We start from the raw sequence: 12434 nt of genomic DNA on the forward strand, positions 1-12434 counted from the left end.
GTCTGTTGTTCTCTTTACTTGTTCTCTGTTTGTCTGGTTTTGGTATCAGCTTCATGATTACTTCATCAAATGATAAGAGAAGTATTCCCACCTGTTCCAACATCTGTAACAGACTGCATAGGATTGATATTATTTCTTCCTTAAATGTTAGATAGAATTCACCAATGAGACCATCTGAGCCTGGAATTTTCTTTCTGGGGAGTATTTAAACTACGAATTAAAATTATTTAATAATTAAAGGACTATTCAGAATATCTGTTTCTTCTTGAATGGGTTTTGGTAGTTTGTGCCTTTTTAAGGAATGGGTCACTTTATCGAAGTTGTTGAAATTATATACACAGAGATTTTGTAGGATATCTTATTATTTTTAATGTTTGTTTGATCTATAATGATATCTCCTCTTTAATTCCTAATGTTTACAATTCATGTTTAAGTTCTTTTTTTTTCTTTATCAGTTTTGCTGGAGTTTTATCAATTATTCAGCTTTACAAAGAATCAGATTAGCTGTTGGTTTCATTGATTTTTCTCATTTGTATATATGTCTTCAATTTCATTGGTTTATGCTTTCACTCTTAAGATTTCATTTCTTTTGCTTGCTTTGGGTTAGGTTATTGATTTGAAAATTTTTTTTTTCCATTCTACTATAAGCGTTTAATGCTAAAAATTTCCCTCTAAGGATTCTTTTAGTTTCATTCCACCAATTCGATGGTGAAGATATTTTCCAGTTTTCCTTGAAACTTCCTTTTTGACACATGAGTTATTTAGAAGTATGTTTTTTAATTTCAGAATATTTGGGTACTGTTCAAAATATCTTTCTATTATTAATTTATACTTTTAATTTCATTATGGCCTTGGAACATACTCGGTATTATTTCAATTTTTTTTTTTTTTGTTTGCTAAAGTTTGTTTTGTTTATCTGGTATATGGCATATTTTGGTGAACATTACATGGGGTCTTAAAAAGAAATTGTATTCTGCTATTATTGGGTGAAATGTTCTAGAAACATCAATTAGGTCAAGTTGATTGGTAGTGTTGTTCAGGTCTTATTGTTTTTCTGTCCACTTATTCTCTTGATTATTGAAAGATGAGTATTTATGTCACTGACTATAATTGTGCATTTTTCTTTTTCTCCTTCAGTTCTATTTATTTTTGCATTATGAATTTTGAAGCTCTGTTATTAGCAGCACATACATTTAGTGTGGTTATGTATTCTTGGTGAATTAACTTTTATCATTATGTAATGCTGCTTACTGTTCCTGATATTTTTACTTCTTCAAAAATCCACTTAGAGAAGCAGATGGGGCTCAACTAATAGAGCATCTGCCTACCATATAGGAGGTCCAGGGTTTGAACCTAGGGCCTCCTGACCTGTGTGGTGAGCTGGCCACACACAGTGCTGCCACGCCCAAGGAGTGCCATGCCACACAGGGGTGTCCCCTATGCAGGGGAGCCCCACACACAAGGAGTGTGCCCTGCAAGGAGAGCCGTCCCACAAGTAAAAAGCACAGCCCACCCAGGAGTGGCACTACACACATGGAGAGCTGATGCAGCAAGATGATGCAACAAAAAGAGACACAGATTCCTGGTGCTGCCGAGAATGCAAGTGGACACAGAAGAGCATACAGAGAGTGGAAACAGAGAGCAGATAATGGGGGGGGGGGGGGGGGGGCGGCGGACGAAGGGTAGAGAAATAAATCAAATAAATCTTAAAAAAAAAAGAAAGTCCACATGGTTTGATATTAGTATTCCCACTCCAGCAATTAAATTTTATTAGTGTTTGCATGGTTTACTTTTTCCATTATTTACTTTTAACTACCTATATTCTTATATTTAAAGTAGCATATAGACAGCATATAGATGGGTATTGTTTTTTTAATCCAATATGGCAGTCATTTAACTGGTCATGCTTAGACTTCTTTAACGCAATTATTGATATGGTTAGATTTAAATCTACTATTTTATTAGTAGTTTTCTGTTTGACTCCCCTGTTTTTCACTCCTCTATTTCCCCTTTCTTGACTCCTTCTGGCTTATTTGAATGTTTTTTAGTATTTAATTTTCATTTATCTTTGACCTTTATTTTTATTACATCTTTTTATATGATTTTATAAATGGTCACATTCCAGCTGTGATACAGATAACATAATTTGCAATTTTATAGTTTCCTACTTTGAAAAAGCTCCAAACTAATTTTACTTAAACTTTCAACTATTTTATTGTGTGTGTGTGTATATATATACATATATATTTAGGAGGTCCCGGGGATTGAACCCAGAACCTTGTACGTGGGATGCAGATGCTCAACCACTAAGCTACAGCCACACCTGTACATATTTTTAAATGGTACTTGATAAATACTGTTCATTCAGAATATCATACAAATATCAAAGGTATTTTTATCTTTTTGAGATCTTGTATTTTCCCCTCTATACATTTACTTAACATTTTGATGCATGTTTCACCTTAATTTTAAAATGTCATTTCAGATTTTATTCTTTTCTCTGGCCTGGGGCTCATGAAATTCTGAAAATGGTATTCAAAACATTGCACCATTTTTTAAAAACTGGATTATATTTACCACTCTTCTGATCCCTTTTCCATCAACTCAGGACCTATGCAATGTCAATATATCTGGAATTCTCAATTCACAATAAGTTTGTTCCTGTTTCAGAAGCCAAATCATAAACAATTCATGCTTAGAAACAGCCTTCACCTTCCTCAATTCTTGATAAATATTGAATTTAAAATCCTTCATTCATACCTGCTCACTCTGTTTTGCTTCCTTTCACCACTACTACCTCCACTCTAAATATGTAATAACCTAGTCATTTATAAACAGAACAACGTCTCAAAATCGTTTTTCTCCCTTTGATCTTGATTTTCCTTTGCTAAGACACTTCCATGGTCTTATTCCCAATTGGATTCATTCTCCCAAGTTATATACTAATTTTTTTTTCACAACTGTGTATATTTTGGTAAATTTTGTTCATGACCAATCTTGACTAAGAAAATACGAAAGTTTTGCTGTTCAACTTAAAAATGGGAAATTGAAATATCACTTTTCCTTTTTATTATTTAAATTTCACATATCTTCCCTCAGATTCAAGTGTCATTGTCATTGGGGGAGGCTCTCTTACCTGTCTAGGTGGAGGTGAAGTGGTAGGTAACTTCTAGGATAGGCCCCAATGATCCAACCTCCTGGTATTCAAAGTCTTGTGTAATCATCTCCCCCAGGGAACTTGCTTCTAACCAATAGAATACCTTAACATTGAGGGGACATCACATCCATGACTAGATTAAAAGAGATTGAATCTTGTTAGAAGTCTCTCTCCTTTAAAAGACTGATGACAAGCTGAGGTGCTGTGAGCTGTCCTATGGAGTGGCTCACATGGCAAGCACTTAAGGAGACCTTTAGCTGAACAGCCATCAGTGAACGGATTCCTGCCAACAGCTACATGAGTATGGAAGCAGCACCATCCCTGGTTGAGCATTCAGATGGGATGCCAGTCCTGGCTGACACCTTGGTTACAGCTTTGTTAGAGAGTCTTGTGCAGAAATGACTGGCAATGACTTCTGTCCTATGGGAACTGTGATGTAATATAATAAATGAGTTTTAAGTAACTAAGATTGAGGCAATTTGTTATACAGCAGTAGATGACTTAATACAGATGGCCACTCATTTTTTGTGTTTTTATGATATTCTTTCCATATCTTCTATCATAGGGCTTATCACTCTGAATTTTGCTCTGTGCAGAAGACTCCCAAATTATATCTTTCGATTAGACCTCTCTCATAAGTTTAACAAGTACAACTTTATTTCATTATTTTATAAACAAATCAAACTGACCACCTCTAAAACTTAATCTCCAACAGCTTCTTCTCCCATATTCCCTATTTCAGATAGTAGGATCACAATCTGCCCAGTTGCTCAAGCTAAAAATTTGTGAATTGTCTTTGATTTTTCCTGTTCTCTGTGATACTTTTAAACCGCAAATCAGATATAACACTTTCTGTTTAAAACCTTCCTGCATTTTTATTCACTGTTCCTATAATAAAGTCAAAACTCCTTTATACAACTTGTAAGACTTGTATGATCTGACCCCTAATTAAACAGCTTATCTTATCTCTAACCACAGCCTTTCATCTCTCACTCCCATGATTTTGATACAACCAACCATACTAAACTTTTTTCAAATTCTTAAGCTTGTCAAGCTTTCTCTCTTCATCATGAATTTCTTCATTATACTATTTGTTGTTTGCCCATGTGTGCCTTCCCCACACTTAACTTCCTCTCATCTTTGTGATATCAGTTTAAATGCCATTTCTCCAGGAAACCTGACTTGATCATCTCCCCACCTTTGGTCCACGTTAGGACCACAGTTATCATACTCCCCAAGCCCTTGTATTTCTCCTATCTTGTAACTTATCCCATTATTTGGGACAACCACTTTACCTGTCCATATCACTCATTAGAATGCAGCCCCATAAAGGCAGAAACTATGCTGAACTTTTTCACCAGTGAATTCCTTATGCCTAGCAGAGTGTTCAGTTTTAATTTGTATTTCCCTATCCACTACAATGTCAAGCATGTGTCCATGTGCTTTGTGGCCATTTATATATCTTCTCTGGTGAAGTATCTGTTCAAATTATTTGCCCATTTTAAATTGAGCTGTTTTTTTAAGTTGTGTTGTAAGATTACTTTGTATATTCTGGATACATGTTCTTGTTGGATATGTGTATTGTAAATATTTTCTCCAGTCTTTGACTTGCCTTTTCATTTTCTTATCAGTGTTTTTCAAAAAGGAGCTCTAATAATTTTTTATAAAATGACTTTTTATCAATATTTTTGTTTTATGGTTTGTGACTTTTGTGTCTTAAGAAACCTTTGCCTAACTCAAATTCTGAAGATTTTCACCTTTCTTTTCTTCAAGAAGTTTTATAGCTCTATCTTTATGCTTAAGTCTGTCATCCCTTTCATGTTAATTTTTGTGTATGGTGTGCAGTAAGAGTTGAGGATCACTGTTTTCCATTCAGATATCCAGTTGTTTCAGCACCATTTTTTGAAAAGTGTATGGTCTTCTCATTGAATTAACCTTGGCACCTCTATAGAAAACCAATTGACTGTATATATTTCCATTTAGATTTGGACTTTATAGTTCAGCAATGACAAGAACTCATGAGATAACCTAGTGAACCCTTTCATTTGAATATATAATAACAAAGTAGAGCCATTAGGAAAGAAACTAAGATTTCAGCGAAGATTGAGTAGGGACATGTATAATTTCATAATATTTCATGGGAGAGTAATGAATTATCATCTTTCAACTAACTATATCCTCTACCTTGTATCCTTCTTCCCTATACAAACTCACCTACCACAAAGAGAGTAATTTTTTCTGGGATCTAAATAGTCAATTCCAGGAAGACATAAGTAGGTTAGTTTGAACATGAAAACCATTTAATCAAATAAAAAGGTATTGACTCCCTGATTAGATTTTCTTTGGAGGTTGTAGACAACTAGTGAATGTGGAGACAGGTGCATATGATAATTTTTGTTTTCCTAGTTTGTTCCTTACCCCTGCTTAAGTCTCCAATTAGATGCATATAGCTATCATTACATTAGAAAATTTTCATTTAAGCTCAGTAGATAAGTATAGATGAAGCCATCATAAGGAAAAGCATAATCAGGGTAATTCACATTCATGGTAACTCCTAAAGCTGAGAGTGAATGCATATCAAGAATAATAACACAAGACTAATTGATCTACATGGATAAAAAGGATAAAACAGATCCATATTTACACCTACATTGGTTCCACATCCTATGCTATTTGAATTCACAGCTTACTTTGAAATGTCTTTGAAAGGTGCTGTTTGTTCAATGAAAGCATTTAAAAGAGTACCAGGGCCTTGGATGAACCCTGGCGTCTCCTAGCAGATTCTAGAGGAGAGAAGAGGAGAGAAGAGGAGAGAGGAGGGGAGAGGAAGGGAGGGGAGGGGAGGGGAGGGGAGGGGAGGAGAGGAGAGAAGAGAAGAGAAGAGAAGAGAAGAGAAGAGAAGAGAAGAGAAGAGAAGAGAAGAGAAGAGAAGAGAAGAGAAGAGAAGAGAAGAGAAGAGAAGAGAAGATTCTTAGCATTTTACTATGCATAGGTATTTTATTTCATTTTTCAAAAATAACCCCAACATTTTAAAATAAATATTGCTCTCCTCTACAAGGTACTGCTGTTAGGAAACCTTGTCTTGAGTTAGACGAATGCTTCTTTGGTTTTGGTGCTGTCTCCTGTAGTAACCATTTCTTATAAGACAATATTAGTAAAAGTTCAAGATGAACTCCCTCAGATCCTGCATGTACTGCATCAACCTGAGAATTTGAATCACCCTGCAGGTATATTTGAACATTATTTGTACATATAATGCAATAACAATTTTTGCATCTGGAACATAATTTCCCTGGTATAATAAGACTTCTGTATAATGTATGACATTTTTGTTTGCATCTTTCTTGTGGCCATTACCTTGTTACTTGGAATTTTGCTTTGTTTTTATTTTTCTTTGGCAAACTCCACAAAGATAAATACTGCTGCCTATCTCTCTCTCTGTTCTCCAAAGCCCTAATGCAGTACCATGAACTTGGTTATACTCAATATGATTGTTGTTATATAGATATTAATAAGAATCGGAACAAATGCCTTAGTTAAATACTAATCATATTATCAAGCTCTCACTTTACTTATGCTGCCAGCAACACAATTAAGCTCTCAGCCTATCCAATTTGCAGTGATGAGAAGATAGGTTTGACAGTATGGGATGATTAAAAATCTTAATGTTCAATTAGACTTCTTGGATTAAGTCTAGAAAAGGAAAAGGCAAGTGATTTAAAGTTGTATTATAGAGAATATTATTTAACAAAAACCTTAAGAGGACAATTGAAAAGGGTATTTATTGGTCAAAACTTAAAATATTCAAGGCATCATTTTGACACTACAAAGACCAGATAAAAGGCTTATAAATACGCCAAAAGTGAGTAGTACAGGCTAGAAAACTGGAAAACACAGCAAAACTCAATATGAAGAATTTATTGAATCTAGCAGAAATAGGAAAAGGTGGGCAATATAAATGACTCCTAACTCTATGGTGACACCCATATTCATAAATTATCAACATGAGGAATGCTGTGATACTAAACGTAATTTTTTGAGTCATTACATTTCAGAGACTTTTATATAGCTTTGAAATGTAATACTTACAATAGCAAGTATATAAAAATATGGATTGTGAAATGTGGACAAATGTCCCCCACTGGGAAGCCAGGGAAGTGATAGCTCTAAACAGTATTAGAACTGACGGTAATGGTGATGGTGATGGCGTGTGTGCATGTGTGCGCCTACTTGCGATCAAATGAACTCCCAGAATTCAGGCACCAATTTTAAACATGAACTGGATGAAATTTGCCATCCTCAGAAATAACCTATTTAAAGAGATGGCTTCTGAACATTCAGCTGTTAAGGCAAGGGTCTCCCAAAGCTCAACCATTTTATGCTTATTGGTTTTAGAGCTTCAGTGCAAATCTTGCCTTCACACAAGGGAGTTGCATTCCTTTTTCACAGAACATATACTTCAGGAGGGATGCGTTGGTCATTGTGTCCAACTTTATCTAATCACATGGATCACTGAACAAATGGTCGTCTGACCTATCTGCAAGTACTTCCACACAATTCACCTGCTCTGAAAATCCACATGCTAATTTTGGACTCCTCTGAATGTCCTCTTGAGATAAAATCTGCAATCCCATTCATTGGCTCTAGTTTTGACCAATGGAAGCCACAGAGCATAAAACTAATTTTGTGCCTGCACAAATGCCTTTTAAATATCTGAAATTAGTTTTCCCTAAAACATTCTGTTAATCTGGCTAAATGTTTCCAACTCCTTGTGCAATGTGATTCCCAATCCCCTCATGATTCTGGTCACTCCCAATTTGTTCCTTCTCTTTGAATGAATTCTTATTTGTCTATATGGTCAAAGCGCAGTGACACTATGCTATAAAAATGGGCAAAATTAATTCATGAAAGAAGAAATATAAATTGCCAATAAATATGCAAAACTGTTTCATTGCTGTAGTATCCAATTATATGCTAATTAAAACAAGGTAAACTTTTTGCATATATAACATTGACAAAAATGGGAAAAAAAACACAAAACACCAATTTTTGGCAGAGATGCCAAGAAGCAGGTACCGCTGTATGCTGGTACAATAAAAGAATAAAATTAGAGAAGTGTTCAAAAATTATATGATGTATGGAAAAGTAAAAATGGGTAATGGTTAAATAAATTATGGCACTATGTTGCTATTGAAATTGTTTAGGATAGTTTAGTGACATGGGAAAATGCTTGCAATTTCTCATCGAGAAGGAAAACGAGGCTATAAAATAGTACATACAATTATATATAATATCTAATTTTATTAATACTTAATGAAAAGTACTGGATGAATATATGCCAAAATTTACTGGGCAGTAGGATAATGAGCATCTTACTTTTCTGTCTTTTCAAAGTTTCAGACGATGAAAATACATTACTTGTTAGGTCAGAAATCCAGTAAAAACAACTTTAAAAATACTCCCAGAAGTGGTCTGGTCACTCCTGAATCTTGTTGCCTGTTTTTTGTACACCTTTTCTGTACATTTGAGGGTCGCAGTGACCTTTTATATTGCTACTTCTCAAGAGTTCTCGAAAGTCTCCAGATACCTTTCACTGTTAAGTCAATTTTTTTGACTCCTGAATTTTTTGAACCTCCGTGTCCAGCTTGATATGTGCTCCTGTCAAATTTCATCTGGAATCATTGAACCCATATGTTGTGCTTTAATAGTTTTTATTATTTTATTTTATTGTGGGTCATATTGCAGAGCCACTCATGGCTCTATATGACCCACAGGTCCATTTTCATGGTATTAATGTCTTCATCCAATAGTAACTGTCCTTTTTATTCATCAAACGTTGTACCCATTTTTTAGTAGGGATGAAACCCATTATAAACAGTATCACCAAAGGATATGTTTATCAAACCATTTTAATTCAAAGCAAAATTGCCTCTGCATGGAAGATGATTCTAAGTAAATTTCATTGCATGTGTTATAGTTCTGGGGAAATACAAGCATTTATAGGAAAATTATTTTAGAAGATTATATAGATTTTAAGTGATACCATAAGTTTGGAAAGTGGTATATTTGAAACATTTTACCAATTCTGAGTGCAAGAACTCTCAACAGTGCATAGAATAAGGTGCTGCTGGTATAAACTCTGTACTAATATTATTCGAGAACTTTAGCCATGAGCATGCAATCGTGAGAACCATCACTCTGTTAAGTTTATCCCTGTAAAGCACCCTAAGATATTCTTATTAGCACCAGTCATAACTCTTAGAAAAAGACTCAAAACAGTGTCATTTACCAACCAGGAGCTATTGTTTCTTGTCTTTAACAGTAATTTCCGTGATCTGACAAAAGTAACCACTGACAGAAATTCTTCTCTAATTATTTTGTTTTTAGAGCCCCAGCTAATCTCTTTCAATTGACAAACTAAGGACATTTATATGCTAACATACAAAGCATTTTTTCCTAAAGACAGCAACTAGTTTCCTATTAGGTGAGAAAGAACTTTTGGATGTGAAATTCTATTATAGTAAAGGAAAAGGATTTCTATGATATCTTAAAGGAAATAATGTGAAAGAATAGAGAGTACCGGGGAAGGAAAAGAAGAGCTAAGAGCTGAAAAGAAAGGGTAAGAGGGTCTTCTCTCCATGGGGACATACCCTGTTCTGTTTTGTTGATGAAGCATCTGTATATGGCATGATAACACTTTTTCCTTGAGCAAGTTCATATGCTAATGTTGAAAGAGAAAGGGGGAGAGAGGGAGAGAGATGTTTCTAATTTTAAGTTATGGGAACTAGAAATTTCATTTTTTACTTTAAAAAGTCATCACAACACTGCATAGACCTGAAGACCAAATGAGAGTTGAAAAGGGAGGCTAATCTTTGCGACAACTTGCAAAGGAAATTGGCACATAAGGAATGGGTTGAATCAGAGGAGAGGATGAATCTCTTTTCCTTTAACCACAGCTCATTAAGACATCAAAAATCATGTTATTTCTACTGTCAGTGAATTTAATCAATTGACTATCAACACAAGTCATCCATACAGTTGCACAAAACTACAGGATTTTTTATAAGCTGTACGTCATCACGCCTAAGAGCACTGTGGCAGAGGCACTATGTATTCATCACACCCTGAACACACAGTTAGACAGCATCGCCCAGCCTCACAACCAGGTCATGTGACTGAATCTGGCCAATGGAATGCAGGTGCACACGCTGCTGGGATTTACCCATAGAACCCTCCGATTTAAGATTCCCTCAACCTCTCTCCCCATCAGCAGGCCCAATAGAGGACCTGGAGGAGGGCCAGGGCATAGGACAGAAGGAGGAACCTGCATCTCTGAGTCACCCTTGGAGGCAAGCTGGCCAGAGGAACACCTGCCTGGGAGTCATAGGTGAGAGAAAAATAAACCTGATTCTGCTAAGCCTCTGACATTTTGGGATTATTAGTTATATCTATTAGCTTCCTCAACAAGATGTGGACTTTGGAGCCAAATTGCCTAGGGATTGAAATCTGATTCCACCAAGGGCTGTGTGACCTTGAGCCAGCTACTTAACCTCACTGTGCTTCAGTTCTTTTATACATGAAATAGTGATAATAGTAACAACTTCATTGAATATATGTGGTAGCAAATGAAGCATATAGTACTGTAAACAAATTTTGCATATAAATATATGCTATTATTTTATTCCCAATGTCATGAAGACTCTCTCTTAAAAATCACACTCAAATAGGGGTCTCTCATAATATTAGGTAGATACTATAAGCTGATTTGTAAAATGGGAAATTAGCTGTATTAGTCAGGGTTCTCTAGGAAAACAGAATCAACAAAAGGTATCTGTCAATAGTATGCAATTCTCTAAGAGTCTCTCACGTAGCTGTGGGGATGCACAAGTTCAGGTTCCACAGGCAAGCAATGAAAGTCCAATGAAGGTTCTTGACCAGTTCTGGGACACAATGGCTGTCCAAAGACAAGCTGGGAAATACTCTCTCAATGCTGGAATCACTTCCTCTTTTAAGGCATTCAACTGATTGGGTAAAGCATCACTCATTACTGATGGCAATCTCCTTGACTGATGTAATTATAACCAGCTATCTATGATTTACACTGCAGTAAAGTCAATAGTGACTAAAGTCCATAAATGCGCTTGTATTACAGTTAGCCCAGTGTTTCTTGACCAAACAACTGGGCACAATTACCTGGCCGAGTTGACACAATAGCCTAACCATCACATTATCTAAATAGGACATTCAAGAGCAATAGCATTGAGTTTTGTAGAAAGTAAATAAGTGGGAGGGAGGAATGGAAGAAAGAGGGAAGACTTCTCTATTTGAGCAGCATATGTGCTAACTGAGTTAGCGTATAGGTCTGGCACACCAAGGAAAGCAATCATCAAATAGTTAACGTGGACAAAACAAATTCTGGAAACTGACCAGCATTTTTTCTTGACATCGCCTGCAGTAGTATCCTAGATATCTTTCTTCCTTGGATATTGAGTACATTGTATATCTCTGTTCCCCACTTTTTCTTTCTTTCTTTCACTGACAAATACTCTCTGGCTTCTTTCACATAGCATCACTTGCCTTGGAAAAGTAAAACAGACAAGTATGCCAACAGCCCTTTGCCATTTGTTAAGCTTTATTCAAAAAACACAATGTCTAGAAATAAAGCAATGTGAGGCCAGGAGGAAAAAAAACAAAACATCAAATCTAAAACTGTGCATTTACAGTCTCTTCTATAATTAGATGAAGATTACAGGTTTTTAAAGTGAACGAGAGACTGTAGCAAAATTGTGTGAACTCAGAAAAATGAGTGAAGCATAAAATATACTGTATGTAATAGAAATGGGTATTTACTCAGTAGCAATGACAACTAAGTTTTAAACACAAGGAAATTAGTACTTTGTAGGTTAGGTAGCAGGAAACCTGCTTTTTTGTCCCTTTCGAATTTCTTAGACGAAACTGCTCACTACCTAAGCAAATATACGAATTTGGCAGCTGGCTATTTATTCATCAAGCTGTTATTCACCTTTATGAAAGTGAGCTTCTATTTTTCTAAAGACTCCTAGGCATGAACAATAGGAGATGTATCTGTGGAGAAAGAACTTTTCTACTCGAAAAACAAATTGTGTCTATTCTGAAAGAAAAAGGGAATATTTTTTTTAAAAAGAACTAGATGAGGTTTTCTGTACCATTACAATGCCCAAGGTCAGTTCTGATTCAGTGCCTTAGCAATTTACATGGGATTTTACTATACTGGTTTCTCTAAGGTTCGGAAAAAACA

Source organism: Dasypus novemcinctus, chromosome 9 (genome assembly GCF_030445035.2).
Source record: "Dasypus novemcinctus isolate mDasNov1 chromosome 9, mDasNov1.1.hap2, whole genome shotgun sequence".
NCBI lineage: Eukaryota > Metazoa > Chordata > Mammalia > Cingulata > Dasypodidae > Dasypus > Dasypus novemcinctus.